The following is an 18,858-nucleotide window of genomic DNA, read 5'->3' as shown; positions in this document are numbered from 1 at the left end:
CAAACATTTCCGCGTAACAAAAGGAAGGCCCCCTGTAAAACCTCTTCACCTCCAGTGGTATTGTTAGTACCATAAATTTGCTGAAAGCAAACAATTTGAAGGGTTCGTCGACAGTATCTTTGCTTTCTTTGTCCTTCGACCGGCTTCCAAACAAAAAGGTGAATTTTACAACATGACTGCTGTATAATAAGCGAGCGATTGGTAAAATGGTATAAGTGTGTTTTTATGTGTATGTGTGTGTGTGTGTGTGTGTGAGAGAGAGAGAGAGAGAGAGAGAGAGAGAGAGAGAGAGAGAGAGAGAGAGAGAGAAGACAAAATTTTAGTTGCAAGATGACATACTTCAATTGCCGTTTTCGGTTCATATAACAAAAAGAATACCGCAACTACAGCCTGTGATGAGTGTAGACCTTACCCAGTTTTCCAATTGAATAGCTGGTGGTGGTAGTTCGGTTTCTTGACCTTGTAAAAATCTTCCCTGTCTTTGATTTTGTTTGTCACCATTCCAGCCAGAAATGAAAAAAATGAGAATTCCTCAAATTACAGCAAGGGGAATTGGGGACAAGACATTAAAAATGATATTCCTGGAAGCTCAAGTATCACGATTGTTTCATTCAATAGATAGAGGACACTTTTCTATGAAGGCTTTTCAACATGTTTTCTCACAAAGGGGATTTTCCTTTTGCAACATATGTGACCACTGGCAATTTCAATCTTGGCCATTCCCGCCAGCGTTTTTATTTTCGAGACACGAGACGAGACGAGACAATTCACGAGACGTCCCGTCTCGTCTCGTGTCTCGTCTAAAAGGGTTCTGTCTCGTCTCGTTTACGAGACGAGACGAGACGAAACACGAGAAATGTCTCGTCTCGTGGCAACACTAGCTAAAGTCAGGCACTCTTGCTAGTGCGTATACAGTACACCTATATAACTTGTCTCTAAACTTCTTTAGGTTCTAGCGTGCGCGTCTTTGTTGCACGTGGTTCCGGATTCGATGTTCACTGAGAGAAAATTGAATCTCAGTTTTAATTTAGAGTAAATTGTAAATGACATGATTCAGTTTAATGTCCCACAGTTATGCTCTTTAGGCTAAGGGAAACGGATGATTAAGGCAAGTGAATGATGATGAAGTTATTGGAACGAATATGTGGGAGTAGACGGGAGTACCCCGAGACAACCCATGAACACGATATTGTTCACCACAAGCTCATTTGGTCGAGTATCGAACCAGAGACCCCACAAACCCCTGACAAGGAACATTCTCAAAGCGTGACTGACAAGCTGATTCGTCTTGCATTTATAATAAATATTATGAACTAGCAGCGTTCACCCCGCTTCGCTGGGGTCACCCCGGAACGCAATAAACCTTGTTAATTAGATAATTTTTACTTTTTCGCTTTCAAGTGATATGATAAAAACCATAGTAGATTGCAGTAAATGTTAACATTATATCGCCTGTCATTTATGTTAACCCGCCGAGTGACACGGTCATGCGGGTTGCATATAAATACGTTTATTTTTACCTATGATGAACTAACAAAGGATTTGTACGTTATGGACACTTGAATGGTCAATTATCTCAAGACACTGGTAATTGAAAATTAAAGTGATATGATAAAAACCATCTAGGGTCCAAATCCTAATAACCCCCCAAAAATGAAAGAAATTGGTTCAGCCGTATTAGCGTGATGAGGGAACAAAGGATTTGTGCGTTCTCTTTTATATATAAGACTAGCAGCGTTCACCCCGCTTCGCTGCGGTCACCCCGGAACGCAATAAACGTTGTTACTTAGATAATTTTTACTTTTTCGCTTTCAAGTGATATGATAAAAACCATAGAAGATTGCAGTAAATGTTAACATTATATCGCCTGTCATTTATGTTAACCCGCCGAGTGACACGGTCATGCGGGTTGCATATAAATACGTTTATTTTTACCTATGATGAACTAACAAAGGATTTGTACGTTATGGACACTTGAATGGTCAATTATCTCAAGACACTGGTAATTAAAAATTAAAGTGATATGATAAAAACCATCTAGGGTCCAAATCCTAATAACCCCCAAAAATAAAAGAAATTGGTTCAGCCGTATTAGCGTGATGAGGGAACAAAGGATTTGTACGTTCTCTTTTATAATATAGATATATAAATATTTGTGCCTAGATGTTTATGCAACCTGTAATTCTAGAATGTTTTGAAGTTTGCATATTAGCGTTACTCATAGACTGACATGTGTTATAATATAAATAGGATTCTTTTACTCAATTGGTTATTTTTTAGTCAGTAGGGGGCACGGAACACTAAGTCCCGGGCCCTCAAGTTCATAAAAATCCGGCCTGCCGTTAAGTACTGAGGAACTATGCTAAAAAGGATTGTTACAATCTTCTTTCTCTGTTTTAAATTATTTTGGATATGACGTACTACAATAATGCTGCTAACTGTGTGATGTGTAGATTAGATTGTAGGTTGTTAAATTTCAGTTTTTGTGTCTAACTTTGTGTGTGACTCTTGCGTCGACGTTGTGCTAAGCCTCAGTGCATACATCCTTTATTTATTCAGCGCTTTTGCACCAATGTTGTGTAAATAGAATTTTTTCCAAGGAAAACTTCAGTGTGTGTGTTGACATTCTTGCAGATGGAAGAAAATGATACCCATGTGAAACATTGGATGGTAAGTGACCGCCCAATCATTCAACAGATTGACGACAGCCAAGAATATCAACCCCAGAAGATGATAATAGACCGCCCAGTCTTTCGACAAATTGATGTGAACCGGCAATTTCAGTACAAGAGGCCTGAAACCAAAGGTAAGCGCTTTAATATTTTGAATTTTTTCCTCTCTGAAATTCTGTAAATGCATATTAGTTAAAGATTTGAAAAAAATTAATGATCCAAAGTGCAAAAATTTGAATTTGAAAGTTTATACACAAATAGTCTTTATATTAGTGGTACCTAACCTAGGGGGTGCAAGCTACTGATAGAAATAAAGTGTGAAAATATGGATGAAGCAACACTTGTAAAGACCATTATAATTTAGCTCTATCAAACTTTACAGCCGCTACCTGCTTGAGTTTTTTTCTTTGTCATGACAAGAAAAGGGGTCCCGAAGTATACAGGGTTTATGAAAGGAGGCACCAGGTAAACAAGGTTGGAGACCACTGCTCTAGATCAACTTTAACATACACCTGGAATAATGATCTTCCTATGACATTGCTACTATTTATAAGAGAGATGTGAAAAACCGTGGAAAGAAATATGCATATGAAGATAAGAATTCCCAAATAAATATCTGAAATATTCCAAGTTAAAAATTCTTGATGAATTTTACTGGACATGATATGATATTTTCCTGGTAAATGCTGAGAAAAACAAAAAGAAAACTCTTAATTAAGGCATTGTTGCTTTTAATGTGAAAAACCTCCCTGGTGTTTCTTTGTACCCAAACATCATTTGGGATAAAAAATGCTTCGAAGCTGCGTAATACGAAATTCAAAATTTTTCGCATTTTTGTTCAGAATATTGCATATTTTACATTATTGAAATATACCGATAGGACATATTAAAACACCTTGACAACGGTGGAAAATTATAACAGTCTATAAGGAATTCTGTCTTTGAACTAATTTGTTCACGGCTAACAATGGCTTCTGTTATTTTTAAAATATCAAATCTTTAACTTGATGCCCCATGGTTATACCCTTCAGGCCAAAGGAAACAGATATTTTTTAAAAGGTGGGATGAAAATGTGAGAGGAAAAAGGAAACCCTCAGGAAAACCTCCGGACAACAGCTTGTTCACCACAAACCCATGTGGTCTGAGATCGACCCAATAACTACTCGAACCAGAGGTGATTAATCTACCACTGAGCCACCGTATTCTCTTCCTGCTATCCTTCTTCAATACCTACCCCATGCCGTAAGCGTCGGTGGACCATCGATGGACAACTAGCGACATATCACAAAAAATTGGCGTCCGCGCAGCGACGCTACGCGGTGGCCCCACCTCCGTTTTGAAAATTATACCACCAACGGCAGAGACGTGACGGAACGCCAATGAACCACAAAATTATTCCCCCAAAACACGTTAAGTCGCCTATATGCGTGATTTGTTTACATTAAGGCGAGTCTAAGAAATGCTTTTAAAAAGTAAGAAAAATTACCCGGGGTGGGCGCGAACCACCAACCTCGTGATAACTAGCCGCGTGCTCTTTCGACTTCGCCACGGAGGCGAAAAGGAAGCCATCACTTGTAGAGGTATAAATCGTTGACGTCTTTTTAATTTGGCTAATCAGAGTACTCCTTTAACTGTGTATATTCGACGATAACCGTTTGGAATTAGATAAAATACATTCGCCATGTAATTTTATAATAAAGAAATGACACGCGTCTATTTACTTTATTTCATAGTCCTTTCATATTCACTTTCTAATGATCGGTGACAGTTGCCATCTAAATTCATACAATTATACGCACTCATCTCAAGGTTTTTCACTTCATGATGTAGAGGCAGGGGTTACTCTTGACCCCCGGAGCTCACTTTAGGAACAATTCGTCATGACAAATAATAAATAATAATAAGCGCATGCACATGATTGGCGTTAGTTCGTGTTGGTTTCTTCGCTATTCTCCGTGACAAATCGATGGAGCGCGGACCGAAATGAAATCCTCGGTGCTACGCGGTGGTAACTTCAACACCCCGACTCTAGATATCTGTTTCGACACGACGAAACCCTGCCGCCATTGACACACTAGCGGCAATCTTGCGACGCGTCCCTATATCGACGCATTTACTGGCAAATGGGCCACTAGGTGTTGGCGACATTTACGGCATTTAGTCGTTAGTAGATATTCTCGTACAAATAAACAGAGAGAAGCTAGTAGTGTCTTTGCTAATTTGTGTTTCACTTTAGATTATGATTTGCACTTGATTGAGTGAAATCTTGCCTTAGTTTGTTTCAACTCACTTCTTCCTCAAATCGCATGCAACTGTCAGAAATTAACTTATAATTGTCAACATATTTGGTAAATGATTTATTGAGAACCTTTATCCTAGAATTTTAAAATCTCCTTTAATAACTATTTTGTATATACAGATAAAAAAAATCGTGAAAAATTAGGTCGTTCCGAATATCAAATAAAGTGGAAAAAATAACGACTGAGTTTCGTTTCACAATGTGAAACTGCGATAGTCTTCCAACCTATGCAAATTCAATACTCAAACTTCAAGTAGTACATCTATAATTAATGGTTGCAATAGAGAAATAAGTTCAAAGATAGATACTGTTTCTCGGACGCTGAACCTATATAAAAGGCCATTATAACTATCTCTTACTGCGTTTGTTCTATGGCGATAAAAGTTGAAGCAGAAGATGGTTAATTTGTACCATTTCCGGTTTGAATACAGAATTAGGGGAGGAAATAGACTCTACTTTCAGGAATCCGAATCGATTACAAAAAAGAAAGTTATAAGAAATCCCTTACAAGCGTTTCCTATACGGGAATCAGTACAGAAAGAGGAATTACTAGCAAATTTCAATTAATTCCGATGTTCATAGGATATTACGAATTGTGGTGATGTGCTCTCTTAAGATCCTGAATAGACTGCACAAAACCGCTTGTGCTATCTAATATCACTTTGGTCTATCTCGATAAATGCTGAAACTAGAAATTGTTAATTTGAAACACTTCCGGATTGAATAGAGGGTTAACGGCGGAAATGAGACTTATCCTTGGGACGCTAAATTGATTGTAAAAAAACAGCACCGCAATATCGCTTATCGGTTGTCTATGGAAATTAGTATTGAAGCCAGATATAGTAGTAAATTTCATCCACTTCTGGTTTTAGTACAGTGATGTGGGTTGTAATGATATGTTGTGTTAAAACCCTGAATCGATTGCAGAAAACCGCTTTTCGCTACCTATTACAGTTTTCGTTCTATGACGATAAACATTGAAACCGAAAATGGGTAATTTGAACCACTTCTTGTTTCAATAGATGGTTAACGGAGAAGATGAAACTTATTATTGAGACAATGAATCTAGCTATTGCAGAAACCCTCATGTCAATATCTCTTACCGTTTTTGCTCTATAAAAATTACTATTGAAACTGGACATAGTAGTAAATTTCAACTACTTCCCTGAATCGATTGCAGAAATTCACTTGTTACTATCTATTACCATCTTTGGTCTATGGGAATGAGTGATGAAAGCGGAAATGGTTAATCTTAACTATTTCCCGTTTTAATAGAGAGTTAACAGAGGAAATGGAACTTACTCTTGGGAAGCTGAATCGATTGCAAGAAAATCGAATCTCGGTATCTTTTAACGTTCTTGCTCTATAGAAATCAGTATTGAAACTGGATGTAGTAATTCATTTCAACAACTTTCGGTGTTGATTGAATGTTGCAGGTTGTGATATGTTCTCTAAACACCCTGAATCGATTGCAGGAAACCGCTTGTCGCTATCACCATCTTTGTCTATGGCGATAAATTATGAAACTGGAAATGATGAACTTGAACCACTTTGAGTTGAATACAGGATTAACAAAAGAGATGGAACTTATTCTTGGAACTGTGAATCAATATTAGAAACATCAACTTGTTATCTCTTACTGCTTGTGCTTTATGGAAATCAGTATCCAAACCGGAATTTGTAGTAAATTTAAACCACTTCGTGTTTTGATAGACTGTTGCGGATAGTCGAGACGCGGAACCGTTTGCAAAACAAAATTATTACTATCTATTACCGTTCTTGTTCTGTAGTGATAAATGTTGAAACCGGGAATGATTAATTTGAATCACTTTCAATTTGAATGGAGCTTCAATGGAGAAGATGGAACCTATCCTTTGGATGTTAAATCGATTACAAGAAGCTCCATCTTGATATATTTTACCGTTTTCGCTCTACAGAAACAGTATTGAAACGGGGAGTAATAGTAAATTTGAACCATTTCAATTTTGGTAGAGTGTTGTGAATAATCCTGATAGTTTGTCTTGATACGCTAAATCGTTTGCAAAAAAAAAACGCTTCTCGCTATATGATACAGTTTTCGTTCTATGGCAATTAACGCTGTAAAAGGAAATAGTTGATTTCTACAACTTCCGTTTTGAATAAAGGATAAACGGATGAGATGGAACCTATTCTTAGGACACTGATTCGATTGCAGAAAACCGCTTCTCGATATTTCATACCGATTTTGCTCTGATACCTGTCACAGACAAAAGAATGGACAGACGGACAAACATAGTTTGGAAGTTTAATAATAAACATGGATTCAAAAATGTCTCATTTGAGGAACAGCTTGAGATTCTCTATACCCTGTCAAGTAACTAAATCTATTAACCAAGGTTCAGCAGAAGAGAAAGGAAATTTTCCTGTAGAACCATTTACCTCAAAATATTTGATTCATTGACCAGCAGCCACATTTATCAAAAGTCATAATCATTTCATAGAGGAAAATAAATTTTTCAAGCTATTAAGTTAATTTTATTGAAAATCATTCATTAATTATTAATATAATATATCAATAATTGATGAATGTTTTATATTATAATAATCTTTATATTGTAATTATAAAATGATTATTGAAATGTATCACCTGTAATATTGTATGTACAGTATAATGTGTACAGACTTTTTAAACAAGAGTACATTTTACCTAGTCAAATTGATTTATTTTATAAGGATATTTGATGAGAAAAATTTGTTAATAAACTGTCATTATAATAAGTATTTCTCTCAATATTTTAAGATCTCAAATACCGTTTGTATCTAAAGTAGCGGTTTATATGACTTGCACGGGTAGTGCATTTAATACATAATTCCTAAATGTTTTTCATCGTGTGAGATTTTATATAACTAATTTTGACAGTTGTATGCTATACTGCTTGTGTTTTGACAAGTTCTAGAGATTGCATGAAATGCAACTTATTATTGCCGTAAGAACGCAAATAAACTAAACTAATGAAGTTTTATTCTAGTACTTGTATTAACATTCGCTATGTTAATTAATTATGTGGTACTTACTTTTCAGGTTACAAGTTTTTAATGAAGAAATGTTTCCGTTTGTATAGACGTAATATATTTCCCATTCTAGAATGGTTACCAAAGTACCAATGGAGAGATAATATTTTAGGTGATATTATAGCAGGATTAACAGTAGCTATAATGAATGTTCAACAAGGTAAGAACCATAAAAAACAAAAAGAATTAGTAGAATAATCTCAGCCTCTTGATTCCAATGAACAACTTCCCTTAATACTATAGTACGATTTCGAATATTAGTTACACTAACTAATCCATCATGTATGAATTACCACACTTTAAACTATTATTATTTATGATTATGTTATTACTATTATTGTAAATGAAGTATAGATAACAGAGTTCTCACTGTACAATCGGGAAGGACCTTTGTTCGATTCCTTGGTGATGTTTTTTCTCGAAAGAGTTTTATGAGTTCTATTTGACGGTGAATGCTGGGATATATCTTTAAATTTGTGTGTTGACTGGCATGGTGCTTTTCGCGGTTTGGAATATATCGCATTGCTTGATTTAGAGTTTAGCGCCTGTTCAGCACCGACGCTACATGAGACGTAGATCTACAGCTTAACGTGGGATCCATACCACATGAGTTTTCACTGGGAATCGATGCCGATATCCCGCGCTGAAGGTGCGTACGCTAACCGTATGGTCACCAGGGAGTTGGAACCGTATCACACTATGTTGATCTCTGTCAGATGAACTTTTTAGTCGAAATGATATGCCTTTCCCCCGGGCAGCTGAAAATGTCCCATTGAATGGTAACAACTCACACCACTCTCTATTTCAGTTACTGCCTTCCTGGCCGAGGGACGTCACACAAATGATATGCGTACATGTATTTATGTAGGTTGTTATCAGGGCCCGCGCATCCATATAGACAATCTAGGCAGTTGCCTAGAACGGTAACATTTAGGGGCGAAGGCAAGCTTTTTTTTTTTTTTTTTTTTTACGTGCGGTTTATAAAATTAGCCAAAACGTACGTGAGCCACGCTCTACGCATTTAGGAAGATGATGTTAATGAAAAGTGAGATCACTCAAGATAGATTACTTCTCACCTATATGGAGCGAGAGAACATCTATCTGGCCATAGTACGTTTCCGTGTTTCCACTGTGCATTCTTTGACTAAAGATCTCCTGCATTATCTGAATATCCAGACTACGGAAGCTAGCAGAAATGCCACTGACCTAAAGTTTCTGCATAAGGTAGTCAATGGAAACTTAAGATCTCAACATTACGAACTTTATGTTGTTTTTTACACTGGTGCAAACAGAACTGAGTTTTCTGTGATATTTGTGAATGTAGACAAAGTTATTCCAATCAAAAATTGTATGTAAGTATAAACTTTCTATTACAAGTTTAGACTAATTATTTATTAAAGTATAAATTGTTCAAAACACAAAGCTGTTTATAGCATACCTCTTAACTTTTGATTTCCGTAAACAGGCAAAAATTAAATCTTTGGAGACATTGCAGTCACTAATCACGTTTTCTATGGGGTCTTTTTGGAAAGAATTACAACCATCTTTTGTCTTATATTTACAATGGACATCGACAAGATCTACATTACAATACAATTTAAATTTCCTGTTACCCTGTGGTTTTATTAGTAAAATTTCATTCCAAATGTCACATAAATAAAAATGTTTTTCAAAACTAATTGGCTTATAGATTATTTATTAATACCATAGACACAGAGGCACTGGGAGTAAGTTTTATAAATAAGTGGTAACAATGTGATGATGTGGTAAAAATGTCAGGGGTGACAAGGCTTCACTTTGGTTTCAGTTTTGGGAAAAAGGAGATTATGGGGGAGCAGACATGTTTTTCGCCTAGGATATAAAATATCCTAGAGCCGCCCCTGTTTGTTATTGACACATCGCATTTCGCCGTTCCATATCATGCCAGGATACAGACTTCGTCATCTTATCATTTGAACAACTCTAGTAACATGTTATTTATTTTCTACTAGGTCTCTCCTCTTTTCCCCAAAACCAAATCGTATTAATTAAGATATATATACTCAATTTTTTCCTTTCTATATACTTTTAGGACTGGCTTATGCACCCTTGGCAGGGCTTCCACCAGTTGTTGGATTTTACATGGCATTTTTTCCTGTTCTTGTTTATTGTATCCTAGGAACATCTCGACATGCTTCAATTGGTAAGAGTAGTTCTAATTTATATGTAAAGTTTGTAGACTTTCAACCTCAGTCTATAGTCTTTGAATGCCATCCTCCTGACAGGTCAAAAGGAAGTGAGTTTATAAGTATAGTGAAAAGGCTCCACATGAATCTTGGGACGACAAGTGGGTGGTATGTAGGTACACTCATGTCCAAAATGATTGTCGCACATCTATAACTGTCTTCTTGTAAGAATATAATTTGATAATGATTTTGTAGGGTACTTTTAATACTGACAGTATGTGTGTAATCGGGAAATGTATATTTGCGGTAAATTTCATAAGAAAAGAATTATAAATACGAAAATTATAATGAGTAAAACAAAATGTTGCTAAGTGGACAAGAAAATTTTATTTTCGTTTTATTGTACTTATTTACTGCTCTTTTGACATGAAATTTTCCACATACATATATTTGCTGATTATACACATACTAACATTGTAAGAAATACCGGGCGAATTCGTTATCAAATTATATTCCTACAATAACATATTTGTAGACATGCGACAATGACATGAACGTACCCCCAAGATTCATTAATCATTCACTCTTAAACCTTAACTCTCATTGGTTCATGAGAAATTGCGAAATCGGAAAAGTGAGATTAATTTATTTCTCAAGAATGGCTCGATCGATTTTGTTCAAACTTGGATGTATGCATAGGTGTCAAGGGCTTTGTCTGAAAAACTTAACAGCTCCCCTCTATCATTTTCCTCCCTCAAAAAATTCGATTCAATATTTTGAGCCCCTTTTGATCTATGATGGTCTATGAGCACAATTATGAAAAAAATAAATTTTCGATGTCGTTTTAACCTTACAATCACATATATTTCTTCCAAAATTGTATCACGGGTACGCCAAGGTCAAAAATTAGCCAAAACCAATCATACCACACTTATAAGGGGGCAATTGCTAAAAGAACAGCTATTGCTGTAGCTTTACCATATTTGCTAAGTGAGTGAATGAGAAATCACACCTGAGAAACGCCAAACTCACTGAGGCACCATTTGATGGCCTATTCCCATTTTGAGCCAAAGTGAAACTTGATATTAATGTTTATTTCATATGAACCAATCAGCCTAAATGTAGATATGAGGTTAAAATTGTCATTAGACCCCCGTAAGTGACGCAAAACTCGCTACCATGTGCCGCCATTTTGCAATGCCGCCATCTTGGTTTTTAAGGTATATTTTTATGGGGCCTCGTACTAAAATAGTTTCTGTTGGAAACTACTAGCCCAGTTACCAAGTGCCGTGCTTCTTTTACGAAATGCAATATTTTGTAACATCTATGGTGTATTGCCCGTACTCTCAAACCTAAGGTCATAAATTGATTTAGGCGCTCTATAGGCCGTTACAAGCCAAAACCCACGGATATTTTTTATTCTCCTAATAGAGCACTATGTACTCCCTTAACCGGCATTTACTCATTGAATTCCCCGCTTAGAGAAAAAAGTTATGCGTAATTTAATAAGTACCTTCGAAAAATTCTATTCCGCCATTTTGAAACTAAATTTCATGGTTTGGAAATATTATTATGCCATTTTGGGCCAGATTTGCAAAATCCTCATGCAATTTCCATTTAGTCTGATGAATTTGAATACATTTGGGTCAAACGTGGCCTTATGGTGCTCAGTTGAAGTTCCGAGTGACGTGCCGTTCATTTATCGCAGCATACACAAAATCGTCGGGCAGAGTTCTCTTTCGAAGGCTGTCAAAACCAAACCAGAGCTAATATGGGCAAAATAAAAAATACGTGTTCTTATATTTGTCTAAAGATACTGTATACCAAATTTCATTGCAATCGGAGATGGTCGGGTGCAAAAATGCATTTTCGCTGTACGATTTGGCGTGGATTAGCCCACAGGTAAAAACAGATTATATATATATATATATATATATATATATATATATATATATATATATATATATATATATATATAAGATATATATAAGATATTGTTTCGTGGTCTCATATATATCGTCGTTGTCTCCACGAACTAGCAAATGTACAAAAATGTGGTTTTGAGAAAATCGAAGTTAAAAAATTATCGATTTTTATTTATCTAAAAATTTCACTAGGGAATCTACCTAAAAATTTGCATAAATGAAAGATATTAATAGTGATTAATGAAATATATCTTAAAATACAGTACATAACACATTTGTCTTACAATTGACATTGTAAGCCGACATTTATTGGTTTGAATCTATTTGCTGGTTCGTTTTTTTTTTTTTTTTGTTACAAATTCGCCAGTTCATCACTCATTTGGAAAACACGATTTCCTACTACTGTATATTATAATTTCGTAATAATATTATTATGATATTTGTTGCTATTAATGTATACAAGCAGGTTTTGCTAATACTAAGTAGCATTATTGACATCAAAATATGGTTGCCTACACACCAATGTTTTAGGTTTTGTGAAACAACCTCAAAACTAATTTATGATTGCACTCACATTTACAAGGGAAATAAAAATAAAAATATTTACTTACATTCATTGAAAGCAATATGGAAACTTACAGTACTTTTCAAACACTGTAATGACGTAGATGAATATAAAAAGATTTGTAATCAGGATGGGGAATCACAGGGTCCTGATTACACTGCACTACGACAATAAGTCCCGATACATCCTTTTGTTGAGTTTTGGTGTAGTAGTGTAAGCTCTCAGGGATAGTTTATCTTGCACAATCGAAGACACAATGAGTGATAAAGTTGAATGTTCCTTCTGCAGATGGGACGTTTTAATTAAGAGTTTATTTATGCCTTTCTGGACTTGAATTTGTATAACTTTTGTTCAATCAACTGATCCTTCTTGACCTATTTCTCGAATTCTTAAATCTGTAAGCGTTGAGAATAAAGTTTCCGTCGAGAACGTCGGCTGTATTCAGGTGGTGAACATAATACTATTGTTTTCTTCTAGCCATCTATTTTCTTCCGCCACATTGCATTTTCCACAGTACTGTAAATGCAATCCCCCTTATTTTATCCATGGTTTGTTATATATATATATGGATATTTTATGTTAACAGCTTCCTTCTTTAGAAAGCAATAGTAACATAGAATTGTGTTATATTCTTGTTTTCACCGGAACAGCCATCTGCAAATAAATACAATCTCACGGTCGAAAAAGTGTAAGTTTTTTCAGGTCAGCCATCCTGAGAGCTTTTCCTGGATTGTACTCATTCACACCAGGCAACTGCCGGAATGGCACCTCAGGTCCCAGGACGCTTCTTTCCTTGCCCAATCCTTTCTTCCTTCCCGTTCCTTGGATAATGTGCTCGCCGAGGACGTCATCCCTCATATGTGACGGGTTAACATAGCCATAGATGCCAAAAGTCCAGAAATCTAATTCCTAACCTAACATAAAACATAGTAAGTTAATAGCGATTTCCTTAGGACCTAATTTTGCTAATCGTTCGTGGCAAACATAACAGTGTCCGTCCTTAGTAGCAAGTTCATAGGTTGTGAAATTGTGGGTTGATAGCTTTCGTTTGTAATGCAATTACCTGTTCCATATTAAAGCAAGAGGATGATATTTCGTTCATTTGAGGAGCGTTGTTTTTCAAAGCTTTTAAGTTCTCTTATTCTACTCTTTTCTTGAATGTGTTGTTAAACTTATCTGTCAGTAGGCGAACTGCATTTAGGTCTCCTTTGCGAATTGTTTACATTTGCCAGTTCGTGAAATTGTGGTTTCCATTTCCTCAGTATTCGCCAATACAATATTGACCAATATCTCACAAAAATAAGCAGACTTTTGTTTTAAGTTTTCGTTTACTAATAGTACACGTGTGTCTGACAGTTTTCGTAACATAAACTAAAAAGTTCATTTTTTTTATATTCGTCGGTTCGTGATATCTTGAAACAACTAAATTCGTCAGTTCGTGAAAACAACAACGATATAATCTCTCTTTACCTGTGTATTTATAATGTCTGATATGTGCTTTATTGAGGAAACGTGAAAGCGGTTAAAGGAGCAAATAAAACAAAACAAGAACGACGTTAGGTTGAAGAGAGACAGAAATGCAGTTTACAGCACATAAGAGACATGGGATATTCAATTAATTAGAGTGAAGTGAAAATGCTGGGCCAAGAGGAGAGAAGGTTAGTGAGAAAATGGAAAGAAGCGAGATTCGTTGAAGTAGAAGGTGATAGGATAATGAACCGGAATTTGGAATGGTGGATTATCTTCCAAAAGGGCTATCAGTGACTGGGGAGTACTGTGCACGTCTTCTACGACAGCTGCGTGATAATATTCGGCAGAAGCGTCATGGGAAACTGACTGCAAGTGTGTTTGTCCATCAAAACAATCCCTCTAGCCACAAATTATTATCGCAATGGAAGCAACTAACGGTTGACTTGTCAGGAGACTGTGTCGAAAAGTAACACCGTCCATAAACTCTCTGTTGCTCCGTTCATAGGTAGGCTTAGAACTTTTGTAACAAACCCTAGTATTGTTTATAGGCTTAAAAAGCAGACAAACAAATAAACGAAACTCAATTTTATTCTGCTGGTTATTTGTTCCAAAAGGGTAATCATGTTTTATTACAAGATGTAAATAATTAATATTGATTAGAAGAACGATCACTAAAATTCTTGTCTTCACGAATATCTGCTTTTCCATCCACACAGGAACGAAAAATATATCCGCAAAATATATAATGATGCAGATACCCACGGATATATCACAGCACAGCTCACAAATTTGAAAATTTAGTCAAAGCAGTAATGAATACTTTTCTAGAAATTCTATTGACTTTACTAATTGTAGAGATCAATTTTATCCTGATTGCAAAGCGCCGAGGAAGTTTAATTCGCCACTGGGGACAAGGGGTTTGAGCCAGTGTGGAAATGGAAGCACTTCGAGGTGGTTGGGGGGGGGGAAGTTAGTGTGTGCCTAAAATATACTTATACTAGAAGAGTGCTCTTACAGACTAGGTGGTAATTTCTCAATGCATTCCAAAAGAAACTTTTACTCGCAGGAAAATATCCCTGTTCGCTGTACCACTGGCGTATTTAGGGGGGGCTATCGGGCTCAAGCTACCCCCCGAAATAAATTTGTTAGTTTTTCGTATTCCACGTACCTACAACAATAATTCTTCGTACAATTTCTAAGAATTTCATTGATTTCCCATATTCTTATGATCTTTGTTCAGAAATAATACTGTATTTGTCAAATTTCATTCCATGTAAGAACTGCGATCTTTTTTTCTTTCTTTCGTCCAATCTACTCTTCTGTTTCTTTTTCCTAGTTGTTACTCTCTTTCGTTTCTCCTATCATACTTTCGACCTTTGTTAGTTGTAATTCATGTCGACCGTCGTGAATAACACCAAAACTAAGAGGAGCTGATAAGCGAAAATGATGTTCCACACCAACTTGTACGAATATCAACATAACTAAGTATTGTTAAGGCTTCTGTCTCAAGTTTGGTAAATTGTATTACTGGGTTGGACAGTAAAAACGTTGTTCATATAGAACTATATGATCTATCGAAAGCATCTGATACTGTGTCTCATATAATTATGTTTTTTAAAAAATCTGTGGTTTTGATAATGCAGCTCTGTCGCTTCTTTATTCGTACTTAAATGGACGATTTCAGAGAGTTATTTATGAAGGAAAAGAGTCTAACTTGTTGCTTGTTAGACACGGAGTGCCTCAGGGATCTATTCTTGGTCCGATTCTTTTTATTATTTATATTAATGATCTTCTTTATACTGTCGCTTCCTCCTCGTCAATAGTTATTTGTTTTCTGATTATATCAACACCTGTGTCAACTCAAGACAAAACGACTCAGTTCAGTCTATATTAAACATCACCTCAGATATTATTAAAGACTGGTGTACTTCCAAATTGCATTGTGTTAACTCTGACAAGATCAAAGACTTGGTGCTCACCTACAATAACAAAAATTAGAATGCAGAACTTTAAAAAAAAGTTTCTTTTTGGGGATTAATTGATAATCATTTGAACTGGGACAATCATATCTTTAAAGTTGAATCTAAAGCCGGTAAAGGAGTGTGAAGGAACTTAAAACTGTTTACTATTCGCAAATTCATAGTCATTTAAGTTAAGGCACGATACTTTTGGAGTCATTAGTCCTCCGTCAAAAGCATATTGAAAATACGAAATATATGTGTAAGATAGATACTTTGTCTCCCTAGTCGTGGACATTGTAGGTCAAGCTTTGTTAAACTAGGAATTATGACAGTTCCTGCAATTTTCATGTATCAATGTTTGCTTTATATCAAGGAAAACAATCATATTTACAATGAATTAGGGTATTCTCATACATATCAATCTAGAAACAGGAACCGTTTAGGATTTTTTAGATGTGAATATAGTAAGACACAAAAAACCTTTTACTATATGTCAGTTAAATTGTATAATTTTCTTCCTATATTTTTATGAGAACTTCCTTTTCTAGACTGTAACCCTAGAATGCAGAACATGGGTGAAAATGATCCAGCAGTAATTTATATGCACTTTTTAGCCCGTAATATTTGTTGCACTGTAGTTGTTCTCCGTGATATCTTCTATTGGTTTGTTTACAACATAAAAATAATGTATTTAAGTTTTTTCGGTTTGCATTTATTTTTAAGATTTTATTATATACATTTATATACGTAGTATACGTATCATGGGTCATTTCTGAACCGTGGTATATTTTAGTATTAGACTGGTATTTTATATTAGTATTAGTATTAGATTAGTTCTTTACTATAACAAATTAGTAGTTGTTTTACTAAAATGTAATTATATTAGTAGTAGTATTACTGCTATTAGTCTTGTACTTTGAATCAGATTTTTTTAAGAAATATATACTCTGAACACACTAATCTTTCGATGGCTAACAGATGGCCCTTAGTTACGATTGCTTCTTGTGAGTTTTCTAAAATGTCTACAAAAAAGTCGGGTACTAGAATACAATGATTTGTTTACATTTTAAATGTTTCATTACCGTTTGTTCATTGCAAAATAAATTTTCAGCTATTTTACGCAATATTTACAATCTGCAATACATTCTCAACATGTTCTATAAAGTATTTTCTTTTTGTACTTCTTCCTTGGCAACTATAAACATCTCTGAACATGGACTCGCGCAACTATAAGCATCTCGATAATATGCACAAAATGATAATACCTACACTGTCAAACGACAAAGTCGTAGATGGCCTATGGTCATTTGGTTCAATATGTTAGATGTTGGAGCTCCGAATGCCTGTATTTTATTTAAACACCCAAACTATTATCAGGAAAGATTATTTCTCACAGGTTTGTGTGACGAACTTGTCAAACCATACATCATAATCAGAAAGAATACACCTACACTTCAAAAACATGTTTGGTTGCTATGGAAAGGATTGGATTCAATTGTGTTGGGAAAGAAGGACATCAACCAGTAACGACAAGTAAGAAAAGGAAGAGGTTCCAGAAATGTCCCATAAACAAAGAAAGTCTTCCAAAGTTTGCATAAACTGTGAAAATTGTGTGTGTGCTGAGCATTTAGCACCATTTGTTTTTGTGAAGACTGCAGTGGCTAGTAAGAGGCCAGTAATGTCACAGAAAAAAAAATCTCCAAAGACAGAAAGAATGAGGTGCAAAAAGTGTGTGTGTAGTGAACATTCAGCTTAACTTTTACTTGTGAAGAATGTGTTTCGTAACTTAAAATCATGGTTTTTGTTTACTATTGGAAAAAGTGATTGTGGCAGATAGCTTATTGTTATACTCGGTAGTAGGATAATACTATTTTTGATGCATTTTTGATAATTTAATGAAGATAGTTACATAAAGAAAAGGTTATAACAATAATATGTAGTACATAAGAAAGGTAATGACAATAATATAGAAATTACAGATTTAACAAAAAAATGCCTGTCATGGAGGAAGACCTCCACGCACGAACTTCTTATGCGTTGTTTCTCGGCATAATTAATAAGTACTTACAGAAGGTTATAGCGGTACAGGCTGAGGTCCATCTTGATGATGTTCTGATGGTTGACTCTAAGTCGTCCTAACTGATGGAGCGACTGTCAAAGGACTGCCCAAAATACCCTTTTGTTTACCATTTCTATGATTTATATATCCTGCTTTTTGGCTTTTCACCTGTATGCAGTTCCTTATTTTGTTATTGTATTTAGACATTTTCACTTTCATTTTTAGCTTTCATTTTCTTGAAAGTTCGTTTACGGAACCTCATCCTGTTTGTTTCTTTTGTCTTTAATTTTAGAAGTTTTTAATATACATTGAAGATCTGAAATTATATTACAAATGAAACGGTCGTTAGGAAAAGGAAGAGATGCCAGAAATGTCCCACAAACAAAGACAGAAAGTCTTCCAAAGTTCGCATAAAGTATGAAAAATGTCAGTTGCATTAGTTGTTTGTGAAGACTGCAAATATTGAAAAGAAGAGCCTGCAATGTAAATACTTTGAAACTGTTTTCAGAAAAAATATTTTAGAAATTGTAAGTTTGTGGACATAAGAACTTTGAACGGATAACTACATTAGCCAACAATATTTATTTTTAATCTGTAACTTGACCCAATACTTGCTAATGTATAATCAAAACAATACATTTCCATGTTGTAGTATATAATAATAACTCCTTGAAACAAAACAATAAAATGT

At 35.3% G+C, this 18,858-nt stretch overlaps 1 long non-coding RNA gene across 2 annotated transcripts in view; it reads right to left on the bottom strand.

The window, feature by feature from the left end:
- Positions 1 to 18,493, bottom strand: part of LOC145688240 (uncharacterized) — an 86,756-nt gene extending 68,263 nt beyond the window's left edge. For both annotated transcript variants that reach the window (XR_014131859.1, XR_014131858.1), the window contains exon 1: positions 18,177 to 18,493. This is a non-coding gene — a long non-coding RNA (uncharacterized LOC145688240). The remainder of the gene's footprint in view (positions 1 to 18,176) is intronic.
- Positions 18,494 to 18,858: the final 365 nt, after the last annotated feature.

Source organism: Thermobia domestica, chromosome 6, assembly GCF_964235325.1.
Source record: "Thermobia domestica chromosome 6, izTheDome1.hap1.1, whole genome shotgun sequence".
NCBI classification, from domain to species: Eukaryota; Metazoa; Arthropoda; class Insecta; order Zygentoma; family Lepismatidae; genus Thermobia; species Thermobia domestica.
Note: the sequence above shows the minus strand (reverse complement) of the source record. Positions and strands in the feature narration are given on the sequence as shown.